Source organism: Lampris incognitus, chromosome 20, assembly GCF_029633865.1.
Source record: "Lampris incognitus isolate fLamInc1 chromosome 20, fLamInc1.hap2, whole genome shotgun sequence".
NCBI lineage: Eukaryota > Metazoa > Chordata > Actinopteri > Lampriformes > Lampridae > Lampris > Lampris incognitus.
The window spans coordinates 14,949,911-14,970,943 of record NC_079230.1 but is presented as its reverse complement, the minus strand read 5'-3'; positions in this window follow the sequence as shown (position 1 = coordinate 14,970,943).

Sequence of the window (21,033 nt, the reverse complement as noted above, 5' to 3'; positions counted from 1 at the left end):
TCTTCACAGTTAGTGGATGAAAGAATAAAAGAGGGAGCTGCACTGCAAAGTGAATAGAAGCGTTAAATTAACGAAAAAGGACAGACACAGATATGTAAAATTGAGTAAGGGAGACATGAAAATACATGTAGACAGAGATGAAAGAGTGAGAGAAGAAAGAACAGCAAGATACACTATATGGACAAAAGAATTAGGACACCTGGCCATTACACCTAAAGGAGCTTTCATGACATCCCATTCTAAAGCCATAGGCATTAATATGGAGTTGGCCCCCCCTTTGCAGCTATAACAGCTCCCGCTCTTCTGGGAAGGCTGTCCACAAGAGTTTGGAGTGTGTCTGTGGGAATTTTTACCCATTCATCCAGAAGAGCATTTGTGAGGTCAGGCACCGATGTTAGACAAGACCTGGCTCCCAATCTCCATTCTAGTTCATCCCAAAGGTGTTCGATGGGGTTGAGGTCAGGGCTCTGTGCAGGCCAGTCAAGTTCTTCCACACCAAACTCACCCAACCATGTCTTAATGGACCTTGCTTTGTGCACTGAGGTACAGTCATGCTGGAACAGAAAAGGGCCCTCCCCAAATGTTCCCACAAAGTTGGAAGCACTGAATTATCCAAAATGTCTTGGTATGCTGAAGCATTAAGATTTCCCTTCACTGGAACTAAGGGGCCCAACCCCTGAAAAATAACCCCATACCATTATCCCTCCTCCACTAAACTTTACAGTTGTCACAGTGCAGTCAGGCAGGTAATGTTCTCCTGGCATCCGCCAAACCCAGACTCATCCATCAGACTGCTAGACAGAAAAGCATGATTCGTCACTCCACAGAACACGTTTCCACTGCTCCAGAGTCCAGTGGCAGAGTGCTTTACACCACTCCATCTGATGCTTGGCATTGTGCTTGGTGATGTAAGGCTCGCATGCAGCTGCTCAGTCATGGAAACCCATTCCATGAAGCTCCCGGCGCACAGTTTTTGTGCTGATGTTAATGCCAGAGGAAGTTGGGAACTCTGTAGTTATTGAGTCAACAGAGCGTTGGCGACTTTTACGCACTATGCACCTCAGTGCTCGTTGACCCCGCTGTGTGACTTTATGTGGTCTGCCACTTCCTGGCTGAGCTGCTGTTGTTCCTAAATGCTTCCACTTTTCAATAATACCACTTACAGTTGACCGTGAAATATCTAGCAGGGAAGACATTTCACGAACTGACTTATTGCAAAGGTGGCATCCTATGACAGTCTACTACTACTACTTTCGGCTGCTCCCGTTAGGGGTCGCCACAGCGGATCATCCGTTTCCATTTCTTCCTGTCTTCTGCGTCTTCCTCTGTCACACCAGCCACCTGCATGTCTTCCCTCACCACATCCATAAACCTCCTCTTTGGCCTTCCTCTTCTCCTCTTCCCTGGCAGCTCCATATTCAGCATCCTTCTCCCAATATACTCAGCATCTCTCCTCCACACATGTCCAAGCCATCTCAATCTTGCCTCTCTTGCTTTGTCTCCAAACCGTCCAACCTGAGCGGTCCCTCTAATATAATCGTTCCTAATCCTGTCCTTCTTCGTTACTCCCAGTGAAAATCTTAGCATCTTCAACTCTGCCACCTCCAGCTCCGCCTCCTGTCTTTTCGTCAGTGCCAATGTCTCCAAACCATATAACATAGCTGGTCTCACAACCATCTTGTAAACTTTCCCTTTAACTCTTGCTGGTACCCTTCTGTCGCAAATCACTCCTGACACTCTTCTCCACCCACTCCAACCTGTCTGCACACTCTTTTTCACCTCTCTACTGCACTCCCCGTTACTTTGGACAGTTGACCCCAAGTATTTAAACTCAGATGTCTTTGTCACCTCCACTCCTTGTATCCTGACCATTCCACTGTCCTCTCTCTCATTCACGCATAGGTATTCCGTCTTGCTCCTACTGACTTTCATTCCTCTTCTCTCCAGTGCATACCTCCACCTCTCCAGGCTCTCCTCAACCTGCACCCTACTCTCACTACAGATCACAATGTCATCCGCGAACATCATCGTCCATGGAGACTCCTGCCTGATCTTGTCCGTCAACCTGTCCATCACCATTGCAAACAAGAAAGGGCTAAGAGCCGATCCTTGATGTAATCCCACCTCCACCTTGAACCCATCCGTCATTCCAACCGCACACCTCACCATTGTCACACTTCCCTCATACGTGTCCTGCACCACTCCTACATACTTCTCTGCAACTCCTGACTTCCTCATACAATACCACACCTCCTCTCTCGGTACTCTGTCATAAGCTTTCTCTAAATCTACAAAGACACAGTGCAACTCTTTCTGGCCTTCTCTATACTTCTCAATCAACATTCTCAAAGCAAACATCGCATCTGTGGTGCTCTTTCGTGGCATGAAACCATACTGCTGCTCGCTGATCGTCACCTCTCCTCTTAACCTAGCTTCTATTACTCTTTCCCAAATCTTCATGCTGTGGCTGATCAACTTTATACCTCTGTAGTTGTTACAGTTCTGCACATCGCCCTTGTTCTTGAAAATCGGTACCAGTATGCTTCTTCTCCACTCCTCAGGCATCCTCTCACTTTCCAGGATTGTGTTAAACAATCTAGTTAGAAACTCCACTGCCATCTCTCCTAAACATCTCCATGCCTCCACAGGTATGTCATCAGGACCAACTGCCTTTCCATTCTTCATCCTCTTCATAGCTGCCCTCACTTCCTCCTTGCTAATCCGCTGAACTTCCTGATTCACTATCCCTACATCATCCAACCTTCTCTCTCTCTCATTTTCTTCATTCATCAGCCCCTCAAAGTATTCCTTCCACCTTCTTAGCACACTCTCCTCGCTTGTCAGCACATTTCCATCTCTATCCTTGATCGCCCTAACTTGCTGCACATCCTTTGCAGCTTGGTCCCTCTGTCTAGCCAATCGGTACAAGTCCTTTTCTCCTTCCTTAGTGTCTAATCTGTCATACAACTCACCATACGCCTTTTCCTTTGCCTTTGCCACCTCTCTCTTTGCTTTACGCTGCATCTCCTTGTACTCCTGTCTACTTTCTTCATCTCTCTGACTATCCCACTTCTTCTTTGCCAACCTTTTCCTCTGTATAATTTGCTGTACTTCCTCATTCCACCACCAAGTCTCCTTGTCTTCCTTCCTCTGTCCTGATGACACACCAAGTACCTTCCTAGCTGTCTCCCTCACTATTTCTGCAGTGGTTTTCCAGCCATCTGGCAACTCTTCACTACCACCCAGTGCCTGTCTTAACTCCTGCCTGAACTCCACACAACAGTCTTCCTTCTTCAACTTCCACCATTTGATCTTCGGCTGTGTCTTCACTCGCTTCCTCTTCTTGGTCTCCAAAGTCATCCTACAGACCACCATCCGATGCTGCCTGGCTACGCTCTCCCCTGTCACCACCTTGCAGTCTCCAATCCCTTTTAGATGGTGCCTTCTACATAAGATATAGTCCACCTGTGTGCACTTTCCTCCACTCTTGTACGTCACCCTGTGTTCCTCCCTCTTCTTGAAATATGTATTCACCACAGCCATTTCCATCCTTTTCGCAAAATCGACCACCATCTGTCCTTCCACATTTCTCTTCTTGACTCCATACTTTCCCATCACCTCCTCATCACCTCTGTTCCCTTCACCAACATGTCCATTGAAGTCCGCTCCAATCACCACTCTCTCCTCCTTGGGTACCCTCTCCACCATGTCGTCCAACTCATTCCAGAATTCTTCTTTTTCATCCATCTCACACCCAACTTGCGGGGCATATGCGCTGATAACATTCAGCAATAAACCTTCAATTTCCAGCTTCATACTCATCACTCTGTCTGACACTCTCTTCACCTCCAGCACGCTCTTGACATACTCTTCCTTCAGAATTACCCCTACCCCATTTCTCCTCCCATTCACACCATGGTAGAAGAGTTTGAACCCACCTCCGATACTCCTGGCCTTACTCCCCTTCCACCTGGTCTCTTGCACACACAGTATGCCTACCTTTCTTCTTTCCATCATGTCAGCCAGCTCTCTCCCTTTACCAGTCATAGTGCCAACATTCAAAGTTCCAACTCTCACCTCCACATGCCTACCCTTCCTCCTCTCTAGCTGCCTCTGGACATGCTTTCCTCCTCTCCTTCTCCTTCGCCCAACAGTAGCATAGTTTCCACCGACACCCTGCTGGTTAACAGTACCGGTGGCGGTCGTTGGTAACCCGGGCCTCGACCGATCCGGTATGTAAGTCTTATTTATGATCCGCATATTTCATTTGGCAAAGATTTTACGCCGGATGCCCTTCCTGACGCAACCCTCCCCATTTGTCCGGGCTTGGGACCGGCACTAAGGATGCACTGGCTTGTGCATCCTCAGTGGCTGGGTTTGCATCCTCAGTGGCAGTACCACGCTTGAATTCACTGAGCTCTTCAGAACGACCCATTCTTTCACAAATGTTTGTAAACGCAGAGTGCATGGCTAGCTGCTGGATTTTATACACCTGTGACAATGGGTCTGAATGAAACACATGAATTCAATGATTAAGAGGTGTGTCCCAATACTTTTGTACATAGAGTGTATATCTCGTAAATGAAGAGTCAAAGAAAGACTTGGAGAATAGGTGAGAATCACATTGGGACATAGACGGACAGAGACAGCAAGACAGAGAGATAAGCAGAACGGCGGAAAGGTTAAAATGCTACAAGAAAACGAGAGGGGTGTGTTGACAGAAAAGAGAATAACATATGCTTTAGAGGCAGGGAGAAAGAGAAAAGGTGAGGGGGGGGGGGGAGTAAAACGAGAACCGTGCAGGAACTGTCAGTCATTCTTAAATTCTCAATCGACCAATTATCCACAGGCACATAATCCCATCCTACACTTGTTGTTAAGTGCCATGGCCACACACACACACACACACACACACACACACACACACACACACACACACACAATAGTGTCTTAATCTTGATTAGCAAAACAATTTAGTTGTACGTGAAATGCAGTTAAATTGTATGCTGTGTGTGTGTGTGTGTGTGTGTGTGTGTGTGTACACAAGTGCACATATGGTCTCCTAAGAAAATTATCAAAATATTGCCGTAACAAAACTCAAATGTGTGTACACACACCAACACACACACACACACACACACACCCACAGAGTATATGGTAATTGTACTCAACACACACATGCACACCCACAGAGTATATGGTAATTATACTCATTAGCATTCATTTGCTGTGCTGGACAGGGCAGCCTCCAATTTAGTTGCCTCTTACAGCTTCTTATTACCATCTCTTCATACCAGCCGAGCCTTTGTTCAGCAGCCGTCATCTCAGCCCATATCTGAAGGTCACTTTTGCATGACAAGAGAATCCATGTCATTAGCTGGCTTTACACTTACACGAGAAATCCCTCCTCCTCTACTTTTCTTATGTCTGTTTGGGGCACCGCTCCTTTGTGGTAGTGGCTAAATACATTAAAACCGAGTCCAAAAAGGACAGACTGGTCTAACTGCCGGCGTGCCTGTCAGGCGTGTAGGTACATAAAACAATTGTGGACAGATTAAGGCAAACCGGCGAGACGCCTTGATGCCATTAACGAATGGGCAGTTCTGAGCTATAGAGCAGGGAAGTATCACGAACTGGACAACTGATGTTAATGAAACAATTATTCCCTCATCAACGACAGAAAAGACATCAGTCAACTCTAATCAGCACTGTGGAGATGGCCTTGTTTTAAGTTTAGGAATGCAAAGAGCAGTTGTGAGAGGAAATTAATCATTTCTGCCAAGAGTTGTGGACCACCAACATGACTTAGACAAGCCTTGTTACAGCACTTGAAAACCCTCTAGACCCTGACACGTAAATTCCAAAATGCAGCCATGCTATCGACACACTATCGGCACACACTTTGTCATTGTTTTGTTGAAAAGGCCTGGCGGCCTGTCCAGGATGTCTCCCCGCCTGCTGCCCAATGACTGCTGGAATAGGCTCCAGCATCCCCATGACCCTGAGAGCAGGATAAGCGGTTCAGATAATGGATGGATGGATGGACCCCCCCCCTTTTCTCCCCAATTGTATCCGGTCAATTACCCCACTCTTCCGAGCCGTCCTGGTCGCTGCTTCACCCCCTCTGCCGATCCGGGAAGGGCTGCAGACTACCACATGCCTCCTCCGATACATGTGGAGTCGCCGGCCACTTCTTTTCAACTGACAGTGAGGAGTCTTGCCAGGGGGATGTAGCATGTGGGAGGATCACACTATTCCCCCCAGTTCCCCCTCCCCCCTGAACAGGCACCCTGACCAACCAGAGGAGGCCCTATAGTGCAGTCACCAGGACACATTCACATCCAGCTTCCCACCCGCTGACACGGCCAATTGTGTCTGTAGGGACGCCTGACCAAGCCAAAGGTAACACGGGGATTCAAACCGGCGATCCCCATGTTGGTAGACAACAGAATAGACTGCCATGCCGCCTGGACGCCCATAAATGTCCTCTTTTTTGGTCACCATTGTAAACCACTCACCAACCAAACAGTCCCCAGACGCGTCTCTATTCTTCAGAAGCCAGTGGTTACAGGAGTCAGGGAGTTTAAAAGGCAAACGCAGATCGGCGCAAATATCGAGAATGCTTTCATTTCTGTGCCTGCGGCAAAGCTGCAAAAGTTAAAGATTTCCATGCAGCATTTGCATCTCCTGAGGAAGCTGAATAATTTTGTCTTGATGCATGCTTATTATTCAAGGTAAGGAAATCACAGAGTTGAGTCAGTTCATGCGGACACAGTTTCTTGAGAGAAACGTTTCATCACTCATCTAAGTGACCTCCTCAGCCTCAGCTGACTGCAGGCATCCCCACCCCAACTGTATTGTTTATAAGGGTGGGGACACCTGCAGTCAGTTTAGACTGAGGAGGTCACTTAGATGAGTGATGAAACGTTTCTCTCAGTAAACATGTCCGGATGAACTGACTCAACTTTCTGAGACTGAATAATTTTAATTTCAACAAAGTTTACTTTTAGAGATTGATGAATTAAAATGCATGGGAGGTGCAGTGGGATTAACGGGAGCAAAAGGGAAAAGACTGTCAATGTGGTCATTGGGGAAACCACAGAAAAACAAGAGCCAAAAGCTCTAGGAACTGTCTTGTACTCCTTCTCAAATCTGATAAATTTGCTGTTTAATGCCTAAACCCATAAATATTGTATTCAAGAGATGTTAACTCACATACATCACATGCCATTTTATTTTTTTAATCAGCAAGCTAAACCAAATGCATTGTTATCATCTGGTTAGTAGATTATAAAATGAACATGCACTGGAGGCTGATCCATGATGCCCCAGTGTCTTGTGATGTTTAATTACGTTTTTACTGGATCTTGTCTTTTCTCAATTTTACGACAGTAAACCCCAAGGCTAATTTCCTCAAAAAGGGGATTTTCTGCTTTATTCTGTTATCCTCTGTTCTATTATTACTATTTTTTTTAGTTTAACCAGCGATAAGAAACCTTTTATACAGAATACTGAGCATAGACCACCATTGGCCACCAAGTTCCACGTCATGCATACACACACAGCGGCGCCATTAGCGCAGCGCTAAGTGGTCGAGGAGGAAGGGAACTGCGCTCGGAGATAAGGATGTGCTGCTCTCGTGAGAGGGAAACACAAGGCCACACAGAAGCCACTTTCTCATGAACTTCGGACAATGTCCGGAGAATCAGGTCCGGGCATTGTTCGAAGTCACCCTTTCACAGATGCCCAACCCAACAGGGGTCTTTGTCAAAGCCAAAATACATCAGCGCCGAACGACGTGCATCTAAACAGCTGTAATATTTAAAAAGGCTGCCTCCTACCGGTCACTCTACAGTGTCTCGAATGAAGCAATGTCCGCACATTAAATAACGTTTGGTGTTCCGTGTTCACTGTGGTCTGCCATGCGTACACAATCCCTTCCATCCGGCGCACTTCCTGAATCTCCAGGATAGGTCAGTGACGTCATCACCTAGCGTCGTGCTGGACCAGACCATTACTGGATCATACCATCCTGACCTATGGATATTACAACAGTCACCCCTATTGTTCTTTCCACTGCGCACGCGCAACTGCCGCCGTGGGCTATGCGTGGCAAAATGTGGTCACTCACTCACTCAAGGACGTTTATTAGTGTAGCGAGAATTCAGGGGGCAGGCGGGATCGAACCTGGGTTCCCCGCACCATGGGTGACTACGCTAACCAGTCGACTAAAGGGTTGGACCCACTAGCCAAGGGCTAGCGAGTCTACACATCCGTGGTCGTACACTGTTACAGTATGGACGTTTAGTAGGACGTTGGCGTCACCGCTAGGATGTGCACGCAACTGCAACTGCCGCCGTGGCCTTTGCGTGGCAAATCGTGGTCACTCACTCACTCGTGGATGACCCGAGAGGGAGGTCTGCTGTTGCCCCCTTTCTTACGGCTTACTGCCTTGCTGCACCTGCACCGTGGGTGTGGATGGTTTTGTGCCGTCTATGCACAACCCCCACACCGGCGCGCCTCGCGACACTTCGTGCCTTCTTCGAGATCATCAGATGACCAATGGACATCGAAGACGTTTCAGCTGACGAGTTGTGAAGGGAAAGAAACTGTCTTCCCAAACCTGCGCCGGACAACAAGGCCTCTGGTCGCCATTGGGGAGACCTCGTGTAAGGCTTTGCATTTGAGCAGAGTTACTTGGTCTAACTATCTCATGGGAGAAAAGTAATGTTAGCTGAAATCGTCCGTGATCTAGATACACACTGTCATTCACGTGGGCCAATTGTTAGTTTTAAATCTTTTGTCAATTAATTTTCCTTTTGTTTGACTCTTCCCTTGTTATTTGAGAAAAGAACTGTTCTTTTAATTCATTCGTTATTCAGTTGTGCACACTGATCCACATAGAGTTGGTAGACAGACGGTCTACTTTCCTTTCTTCGTTTGCTAATTTCATTAATGTTTCTTTTTCTGCAAAATTATTTCAGGTAGATTGCGCGCGCGCTGCTCTCTTCCTCTCTCTCTTTCTCTAACCCCTCTCTTTGTCTTAACCTTATCACACTCCTATCGTTGCGATCGACCTAGCCTGCGCAGCCGTGCACATCTTTCAGCGCGCGCGCGCGCACACACACACAAAATATTTGCACAGCCTCGCAACCTCATATCACCCTTTGTGCCTTGATCATCACATTGCTGCTCAATTATTGATGTAACCGATTACGGGTTTGTTCTTTTTAATTGATTGTTCTAATAAATTGCCTTCATCGACCCAGGACATACCCCAGGGACATTAAAGATCCAGGTCTGCCATGCCAGAGCAGTGGGAAGCTAAACACATTACCATTTGCCTCTAACCATCTAAATATTCATCCCTATCATGGGTCTATGGGAGGACAAACAGGATCCACATTATGAGCAATGATGAGTCAGCCACAGGGTCAAAAATCTGTCGTAATGTTTAAACGTCAACCTCTTTACAATGTTCAGATGTAAGTTTGTGTTATTTGAAACAAATAAGTTTTAAATTATCAAAGTAGCACTGGTGTGCCTTAATTTGAGAATCAGAATCAGGTGTATTGGCCATGTAGGATCACACACACACACGGAATTTGACTCTGGTTTTGTGGCTCTCTCAGTGTACTTAACATAGAATAACACTACAATGCAACAATCTTCAGATATAACACAAGGTTTGACTATATACAGGTGAAATAAGAGGCGATAAAGTGCAATGGTGCAGAGAGTATATCAGAGATGCTGAAATAGATGTTAGCAGGTTACTTACATACATGCCTGAGGTAGATGGACATAACAGCATACCAGTATACATACAATGTACAGTATATACAAAATGGTTGGATTTATTTGACATTAAGTGTTCATTTGAGTGACAGTTTGTGGAAAGAAACTGTTTCTATATCTGGTTGTTTTGGTGTACAGTGCGCTGTTGCTCAAAGTTGAATCAGTTCATCTGGATATGTTTATTGAAAGATACGTTTCATCACTCATCTAAGTGACCTCTTCAGTCTCAACTGACTGTCGGTATCCCCACCCTTGTAAGTAACAAGTAACGAGGTAACTACTAGTAAGTAACCAAGTAACTAATAAGTAACTAAGCAAGTAACTAAGTAAGTAAGTGACCTACTGGTGATATAGGGATGGAGCAGGTCACAAATGTACACAGGTGCCTGACCATGCAGGGCTCTATATGTGAAAACAAGAACCTTACAATTAATCCTAAACTTGATGGGAAGCCAATATAAAGAAGATAAGACAAAATTGGCCATGTCTGTGAGTGGGAAGCCGGATGTGGGTATGTGTCCTGGTCGCTGCACTAGCGCCTCCTCTGGTCGGTCAGGGCACCTGTTCGAGGGGGAGGGGGAACTGGGGGGAATAGCGTGATCCTTCCAGGCGCTACGTCCCCCTGGTGAAACTCCTCACTGTCAGGTGAAAAACGGCTGGTGGTTGTCTGCAGCCATCCTTGGATCGGCAGAGGGGATGGAGCAGCGACCGCGATGGCTCGGAAGAGTGGGGTAATTGGCTTAATTCAATTGGGGAGAAAAAGGGAAAGGAAAAAAAGATTAGACTGTACAATTAGGACGGTAAGATTTATTGAATCACATCGGTGCACCGCTGCAATTTGGGATGAACTCAAGATGCATCATTTCTAACATCTTTGCATTAGTAAAATCTGATTTATACATATATAATTATTAGGAGAGGCCTTATGCCTTTTTAGCAATGAATAGCCACGGTATGATTATGCTGTTGTTGTTGTTATAAATTTGGAGGCACCACCTATGACGTATGTGGGAAATTTAGATAAACCAAATCAATCAGTTCAGATCTGAAGTTGTAAACTCTCGATTACAGGGACTTCTATCTTTGCTTCAGAGAAACACACATACAACGACTTTCAATAAGAGACATTTATTAATAGCTAAAGGTAGAATAAACACTAGAATAAAATGAGTAAATGAATAGATGATGAATAAATGTAAAATCAGAGTCTGGCGAGTGAAATAACCCTTTCGAAATGACAAAACAGAGCTCACCGCGCCGTTAGGTGATGGTATCGGAGGGTATAGGATTATCAGAACTACCAGAGAAGGTGGGACGGTATGAACTGATTAGAATCTTTCTAAGACTTAAAATTGACATCTTAGATAACTATTTGACATCAACACTTATCAAAGGCAGCAGATATGTCTCGAACCTACTTTAGATTAAGCGTTGCTGTAGAGACGATTCGGTCCGGCTGACGGCCTCTTGGAGCCAACGCAGGCTTACTCCCGACATCTCTGCAAGGATGAACCCACAGCGGAGTCAAGGTTGCCCGGCAACCAGCTGCGTCCGGTTCTGAGCTGATGTTTTGCTTGCTGATGTTGGCCACCAGTTGCAGGTAGATGTGAGGGCAGTTATTATTTGATGTTTGCTTACTTTTAATCTTTCACCATGTATGAGCTATACCATGTTTAACTTTATTTTACACTGCTTAGATAGATGCATAAAGTCCATGTGTAATAGAACTAAGGTAGTCTTACAAGGCGTCTTCTCCAAGTGCACAAATAAAGGCCTACTGCTAACTGTTGGTCGATAGCAGAGGAATGTATGGGAGACTAACACTAATTGGAGAAATGGCCTTGGTGAGATGAGAGCTGGAAGACATGAGATAAGGAGGGGGAGAACAGACAACTGTCCTATAAGAGAGACTGTACTGTATTAACCGTGGCACGTTCAAGCATCTGGGTTTGAGTGCATCTGTTCACTGAACATATATTAAAATTGTGTGACAATACTGTAAGAGATGTTTGTCTCGTTCCTCATGTAATGTCTGAGGGAATTAAATAATTGCCATGACAGTTCTGGGGCTCGCCCGGGAAGCCTAACTCATATTCTTCTTTGACCCACTCTCTGCGCACTGGCCGGCCGGTCTGGTGAAGGGATTGAAAAATCGCCTAAGACCCAGGAAGTCTACCTCCCCTGTGGATAGCTCGTAGTTGATTCTCGGGGTTGAGAAGAGACGGTTGTGCGATTGTGGGGGGAGGAATTGTGTGATACGGCTTTTCATCTACCTAAGGATACAGTATTGAAGACCATGTGAAGACATCTGAAGGTAACGACATCCACTTAGGGGTGATGACCCATTGGCAAAGGAAATAATGAATAATGTCAATTGAACGGTCATGATAGGACATTTCTAGGTAAGAGTGACTGCAGATTAGAAGAATGGGAAAGAAACAAAGCAAACTTTTAACCGACAAGTCTTGTTTGACAGGATGTTTATGTGTGAAAGACACGGTGATGGCTCCTGTAATCAGCTTTCAGTGTGGAAAAAGAAATTTGGAGTTTCCTGGAACTGGTAGTTTTACTGTAAAACAGCTGCAAAAAAAAAAAGGGGGAAAAGAAGTAAAAAAACAACTGCTTAAAACTGCAGGATAAGGATGAGATGGGAAAATATGAAAGTAAAAAAAAGGGACAGGTAAAGTGATCTTAAGCGTTGATGATGTAGAAAGAGGAAACAGAGAAAAGAAACAGGCTAACGAATAGTGAGAAGAGATATAAGGGTGGGGGGGGACAATTAATCACTGTCCTCAGCTTTCACTTAAGGACCTGGATCTCCTCCCAATCTCAGCTGCTCATCAGAGACCCGTAGATCAACAGCAACCTGCCGCAGATTGACGGCGGCCTGCCCGTCTATATCCAGAGGCCCGAGAAAAGCTGGCAGCAGCAGCAGAGCCCGTCACGCGGAGCCCAGCGACCACCCCGCCTCCACACCAGGCGGGTACAGCCGGGATGAAACTGACCGTTACAACTGGCAGACAGTGCTGATTATTGGTGCCCTGTCGAGGGACTAGGTGTCGGAATGAGAGATGGTTTCCCAGCCACCATGAGATGGGGGACGATAAAGGTCTGTAGACAGAAGCCTGGAGAGACTGCGTCTGACTTTTTAGTCAGACTGACTAAAGTTTTCAGGGAAAACAGCGGTCTGGCACCACCAGCGCCACCGAACAAACGAAATGACTCCCCGTATGAACGGCAATTCAAGATCTGTTTCATGGACGGCGTGGAGGAAGAAATCGGCTGTCAGGTGCACAAACACTGTGTGGGCTGAGACAGGGGATGTTTGGCTGCAGTTCAAAAACAAGCCATCTGTGTTGAAAACAATATGAAACTCGCAGAGATAAAAGCACGACGAGCCAAAGCCCAGTTGACTGATAAACTTCATCTGGCGCAGCTGGCACAGTTCCAGACTCAACAGAGCCCCAACAGAGGCAGAGGGAGAAGCAGAGGGTGCGAGGTCGAGCTCCGAGTAGAGTACCCCGCATAGCAGGCTCTCGAGACGAGGGGTGTTGGAACTGTGGGGCCCCCGATCACTGGGCAAAAGACTGTACCGAACCAAGGAAGACACTAGGACGCACAAGACACACGCAGTGTGTACATCGAAGATGAAGTGTGACTGGCGGCGGGGACGGGGGAGATTCTGGAGTCTGGTGAATGCACCCCCAACACTACATACATGCACACACACACACACACACACACACACACACACACACACACACACACACACACACATTAACACATGACAGCCAAAGCGTATTCAATATGACAAGGGTGAGCACAATTGAGAATTTACCTGAAATGATTTTAGAAATGGCAGGGGGGAAAAAACATAATACATTTTGATTGACTCCAGAGCTAAGGTTTGAGTAGTAAAACAAAATGAATTTCAAGTGCCGCTGAAATTGAGTGGTCGATATATTGACACGGTAGGAGCATCAGGTGTTGCAGTAAGAGAATTACATACCACGGCATTGTCGGTCGTCACAGAAGACGGTGACGGAAAAAACACTCTTCTCTTTTCCAAATATTGCCCTGTAAATCTGCTAGCCAGAGATGTGATGTGTGCATTGGGCTTGGTATTGCATTTTACAGAGGAAGGAATTAATTAACGTCGCTAGAATATCAGACATCCAAGGTCAGTATGTACAATTAGGGCATGGCAAGCCATTGTACATATACCAATGGGATATGTCGCCGTCAGGGCCGAGATCAATAACCTAGATTTGCTTAAAATAGCACATACTCAACTGTCACCACAGCACACGTTCATGGAAGATTGTGATTTGCATGTTACAGCCAATGTTAGCAAAGGAGTGAGGAGAAATTTGACAAAGTTTGGTTCAGACAAGGGAAAGAAAGTGATCTTATGACTAGTGATTGGATATATTGGGATGATGATATGTGCACATTAACAGTTGTGCCGACCCCCGCCGTAACTCAGCTCCACTGGGTGTGTAACTCCACACCACATGTGCCTCTAGTCAAAACAGTGGACACCCAGTGGGAGGATTTAGGGTCAGGGGGTCACAAGACCACATGTGGGAGACAAGGGGAGAAAGGAGTGCAATACTCAACCCAAATGTAAGCATACAGATGCCCATTTCAGAGCACTTTTATGGAAAACGGACTGTGGATCTAGCACAGAGCAGAAAATTCAACTTGAGGGGGGTGGAGAAATTTCCCCCAGTTAACCACTGACTCACCAGAGTTGCAAAAGTGCCACACATTTTTATGGGCTACAGATAATTACAATGTGGGGATTAGTTAAAGGGGCTGAACTCCTCCATGTGACACCCATACACACATACACGTCCATGTCAGGCGCAATATCTGCTCAAACCAGAGGCAGTAATAGGTATAACACCAGCGTTTAACGGTTTGCTGGCAGCAGGAATCATTATCCCATGTGCTCATTCACCAGTGAGGATGCCTATCATTCCAGTTAAAAAAAGATAAGGCCAAGGAATCAGCCAGCAGAGTGGGGACTCATGCAAGATTTACGGGCAGTAAATGCAGCTGTGTCTTGTGTGCACCCAGACTCTCAGTACTGGTTTGCTTTCAGATTTCAGGGTGAAACATAGTATGTGGACCAGGATGCCACAAGGTTATGTTGAGTCCCCAACAGTTGACTCACAGGTTTTGCATGCAAGTCTGGAGAATTAACATCTTCCAGCAGGGAGCTCGCTGAGACAGTATGTTGATGATTTGATTGGTACCATTGCATTGCTAAAACATCTAGCAGAACAAGGCCCCAAAGCTAGCTTGAGTAAATTGCAATTTGTTCAGGAAGAAGTCATCTTCCTAGGGCATGAGATCTCTAAACAAGTTTTACTGTGTAGAATTGCTCTAGGCCTATATTCTCTACTAAGTCATCAGCTCGCAACTGTTCATTGACTTGGCCTAGTGTGTGTGCATGCCCTGCCTGATGTTTCTCTGTGTGTACACGACCCCAGTTATGAAATTACCGCAGACACTACTCGTTGTAATAAGATAGTAAAGATAACATTCAGTAAGCAACCTGTGTTGCCTGAAATGCTTATCTGATTTGTGGGGATCAGGCTTATAGCCGTTTCCTCATATGGTATATATGCAGCTCAGGAGGAGATCAGGTCGCTCTCTACTGTGTCAGAACGTCACATGAACATCTCTACATCTGCCGTCACGGCCGCGGCGAGACGCCTAGATGATGTTGGACGCGTAGCAGCTAAAAATAGGATGGCGCTGGATCTTCTGTTAGCCTCACAGGGTGGTGTATGTAAGGTGATCTCCACTGAATGCTGTGCATATATTACTAGCCATGATGCTGAAATATCAGAATTGAAATATGATACTGAACAAGGGGTAAAAGATTTACATACTGTTCATGGGTGGGATCTGTGGGTGCATCATTCATTTGCACACGGATTGTGGGTATTCCTCTGTTTTTTGTCATTGCTTTCATCATTACTTGTATGATTGGTGTGATACATAAATATTGTATTTATACTGTATTTAATGCTGTACAAGTTCAACATTTTCCCAATCCCTGGGTTCCACCATATCATCGTGATGTTAATGAGGACTTTTTCCCAAATGTCAACACTGGGTTTTTCTTGTGATATAACCGCTCAGATTAGTGTAGGTAACTTCTCGAGTCTTTTACTCATTTCTAGTCAAGAGTGGGGTGAGGTGTTTGGTTCGAGAGGACATGGGATAATTGTGACTACTGTCTGACTGCTGAGTTTATATGGCGTGTGTTGATATAAATCTGGTGCATTTCAGTTGGGATTACAACTGACAGACAGGCTTCAACGTTATTCTGTGTGAGAGAAGATGCTCCCCCAAGATATATATCCATTGTTATGTTTTCTCTGACGCTTTACCTAGGCGATTTGTTATTGATTAAAAGTAATCAAAAGCATGATCCTCCCACGCGCTACGTCCCCCTGGTGAAACTCCTCACTGTCAGGTGAAAAGAAGTGGCTGGCGACTCCACATGTATCGGAATAGGCATGTGGTAGTCTGCAGTCATCCCTGGATTGGCCGAAGGTGTGAAGCAGCGACCGGGACGGCTTGGGAGAGTGGGGGGTAATTGGCCGGATACAATTGGGGAGAAAAAGTTGGGAAAAATCCCCCCCCAAAAAAAACAACAAAAAAAACAACAAAAAAGTGAGGGAATTATTTAATTTCTACTATATGTGCAAATATCACCTTGGTCAATTGAAAGTGACTCTAAACATGGGAAGTATATTATAGTGCATTGCATAAAACACCGAGATAACATATTATTAAGCAGTAATCATTCCATCACATTAAATACTCATCCAAAATGATATTCCTACCAACTCATCAGATGAGTTCCTATACTGTTAGTACACGAATAGAAGTTAACCAACAACTAACTGATTATCCTATGATAAAAATGCAATCTTATAAGAGCAGATGGACTGAATAACATTAATAACAAAATACAGTTAACATAATATAGTGTGATTCAGAGAGACTTACCCACCTATGGTCACTAAATGGCAGTATAGTTACATGGCAGGAATGCACTTAAAACCTTAAATTGATGTCTCGGTCAATTCGGGTGATACAGTCACGTGAGTTAGATCATCCATCCATTATCCAAGCCACTTATCCCAATCGGGGTCATGGGATGCTGGAGCCTATCCCAACAGTCATTGGGTGGAAGGCAGGAAGACACCCTGGACAGGCTGCCAGTCCATCACAAGGCCGACATTCACAGCTAGGGATCTAGGACCTATTCACCTATTCACCTAAGACCTATTCACACCTCGGGAGTTAGATCATTGGTCATGAAATTGTCTGCTGAGTAATATCACCTGGGTTACTAGATGGCTAGTAATGGCGGCACAGTGGCCCAGTAGTTAGCACTGTTGCCTCACAGCAAGAAGGTCCTGGGTTCGAACCCCAGGCTGTCCCAGGTCCTTTCTGTGTGGAGTTTGCATGTTCTCCCCGTATCTGTGTCAGTTTCCTCTGGGTGCTCCAGTTTCCTCCCACCATCAAAAAGACATGCATGTTAGGGTTAATACTCCTGCATGCGCCCCTGAGCAAGGCAATGGAAACAACTGGAGTTGGTCCCCAGGCGCTGCAGCTGCCCGACGCTCCTATACAGTAGGATGGGTTAAATGCAGAGGATGAATTTTACTGTAACCTACAATGAAAAAATAAAGTGGCTTTCTTTCTTTCTGAACAGTTTATTCACATCAATTCAGAAACAATAGAGCGCAAGGACTTACAATTTATGACTTCTGACAAAGCATAGAGAAGGGTCTGAGTGAGACAGAGACAAAGAGGGAGAGAGATGGAGAGGGTTTGAGATTTAAATTGATCCGTTCAACTCATTGTCCTGCCTCCCTCATATGGCGAGATGAGAACTCCTGCCTTATTGTGGAGAAGACACTAAATCTTCTGTCTGTGATCAGCGGTCCCATGTCTTGCTGCGAAGCTAATAATCATGTCAAAGACAGGGTGGTTCCTGGTGAGTTTCCCGCCTGCGATAGCCTGGAAAGGAGGCTGAGTGATCCCGTGTCCTGAGGTGAGGCTGATAATCATGTCAAAGACATGGCTTCTGAGGAGCTACGGGGAGAGGGCCGCTTTGCAGACTCAATTAGCATATGAAAAGGCTATCGATTATCTCTGGTGGTGTTCTCAAGTTAGGCGGTGGACAGAGAGCAATGGGCTTGGGCTTTTCACACAGCAGGAGCATTGCGCCATTAGTCCACCTCACCGTTCTGTGTAAAAGGTACGAACATGGAATGGGGGGGGGGGGTCACAGACCCAAATCGATGTTTGTGTAAAATGGACAGCTAGCAGGATAGGACAGCCAATGTTTTTCTTTTTGGCTTTTTTCCTCTCTTTCTCTCCCAAGTTGTACTTGGCCAATTACCCTATTTTCCAAGCCGCCCTGATCTCTGCTCCACCCCCTCTGCTGATCCGGGGAGGGCTGCAGACTACCACATGCTTCATCCGATACACGTGGAGCCGCTTCTTTTCACCAGACAGTGAGGAGTTTCGCCATGGCGCGTGGGAGGATCACACTATTCCCCCCAGTTCCCCCTTCCCTCCGAACAGGCGCCCCCGACCGACCAGAGGATGCACGAGTGCAGTGACCAGGACACATACCCACATCCGGCTTCCCATGCGCAGACATGGCCATTTGCGTCTGACCAAGCCGGAGGTAACACGGGGATTCGAACTGGCGATCCCTATGTTGGCAGGCAACGGAATAGACCGCTACGCTAACCGGACGCCCAACGCTGTTGTGTTACACATCGTGAGGCCTCTGCTTCCGGAACGCCGGCGTGCTGGGCCGTGATTATGCTGCCTTTGTTTGGTTCGGTCTAAAAGAACAAAGCCGTCATAAGGACGAGTCTTCATTATGCCATTACTGCCAGATCTCTGTGTAAAGATGCCTAGAGAGAGATATGGAGCGAGACAGGGAGTTTCTCAATACACCTTTTTTATGCAGAGATGAGTCCAATGGATTGACTCCTCCTTTCTACACCGTCTCTCAAGTGCATTCTCTCGTCTCCGCTACACCGTGACACGCCTCGCTACTACGGAGGCTGAGGCGCGGTCACTGACTGCAGTGCATATGAAAAAAAAACTGTTCCTCACAAAGATAGAAATACAAGAACACACACAGACACACCTCCTGTTCGCTGAGGTGATTATGTTTTGATCCAGTGGGTATGAAGCATCAAGCAGGTCATCTGTCAAATACATTAGGGACCATAACTGTGATAGGCTCAGTGTGTGTGTGTGTGTGTGCGTGTGTGTGTGTGTGTGTCCGTGCATGTACATGTGTTTGTGTTAAACCAGAGACAGACAGAAAAACAAAATAAAGAAGCGGGTTTACAGACATTTATACATGCACATATAGAAATACAAATACCAACACACACACACACACACACACACACACACACACACACACACACACACAAAGGGATGCATGCGTTTGTACATTTGTGGGTAAAATAAGCTGTTTTTTGTGCACCGTCAGTTAATTATGAAAAGAGCAAGCGATAGTTCATTGTTAAACTTAATCAAATTAATGAAGTCTGTGTTTATACATTTATGTGTGAGTGTGTTGATGTGTGCACATGGAGGTGGAAGCCTGTATAAGCATGCATATGTATGAATGTATGTTCTTAGTACATGGTGCGCAATCACAGCAGTCAAACTAGATGACAACAGGACACGAGAATGGTAACAGATGTTGACCCAAAGATGTTGAACATGTGGATGAAGAATAATAAGCATATTTCTGAAGTTCTTGTATATACTGTATACATACTGTTTTATACTGTATATGTGTAACCCAGCCGCCGAGGATGCACAAACCAGTGCATTCTTAGTGCTGGTCCAATGCCCGGATAAATGGGGAGCGTTGCGTCAGGAAGGGCATCCAGCGTAAAACCTTTGCCAAATCAAATATGTGAATCATAAATCAGATTTCCATACCAGATTGGTACAAACGACCACCACAGGTACTGTTGGCCGGCAGGGTGCCGGTGGAAACTATGCTACTGTTGGGCAAAGGAGAAGGAGAGGAGGAAGGCATGTCCAAAGGCAGCGGGAGAAGAGGAAGGGTAGGAGTGTGGAGGTGAGAGTTGGAACTTTGAATGTTGGCACTATGACTAGCAAAGGGAGAGAGCTGGCTGATATGATGGAGAGAAGGAAGGTAGATATACTGTGTGGCCTTCACCTCGGTGATCATGAAATGCTTCAAAAGGCTGATAAAAGACCACATCTGCACCTTCCTCCCCTGCTCCATGGACCCGCTGCAGTTTGCTTATCGTCCAAACAGATCCACAGATGACACTGTCTCCCAGGTACTGCACACCACACTCTCTCATCTTGACAGCCGGAAGGGGGGCTATGTGAGACTGCTGTTCACTGACTTTAGTTCAGCTTTCAATACCATAGTCCTCACCAGGCTGGCTGGCAAGCTGAGTGAACTGGGACTGAACACCCCCCCGTGTGCCTGGATCTTGGATTTCCTAACCACCAGGCCCCAGGTGGTCAGGATGGGTAGTCACACCTCCAGCTCCCTTACTCTGAATACAGGATCCCCCCCCCCCCCAGGGTTGCGTCCTTAGCCCCCTACTGCACTCTCTGTACACATACGACTGTGTGGCCAGGTTCAGCTCCAACTCCATCATCAAGTTTGTTGACGACACAGTGGTGGTGGGTCAGATCTCCAATGACGACGAGAAAGCCTGCCGGGAGGAAGTTGCTGCTCTATCACTCTGGTGCCAGGACAACAGCCTCCTCTTGAATGTCTCCAAAACTAAGGAGATGATTGTGGACTTTAGGAGGGCACAACAACAACAGAGGACGTACTCACCACTGAGGATTAATGGGACTACTGTGGAGAGGGTGAGCAGGTATAAATACCTGGGAGTCCGCATTACAGAGGATCTCACATGGCACACACACAGACACTCTGGTGAGCAAGGCAAGGCAGCACCTCTATCACCTCAGGCAGCTGATGAAATTCAAAGTCTCCCAGAAGATCCTCCAGTCCTTCTAGTCTCGGGCAGTGGAGAGCATCCTGACAGGATGCATCTCTGCCTCGTTTGGCAACAGCTCCGCCCAGGATAGGAAGGCTCTGCATAGGGTAGTGCGTTCAGCTGAGCACACTATTGGTAACTCACTCCCCACCCTGGAGGACTTATA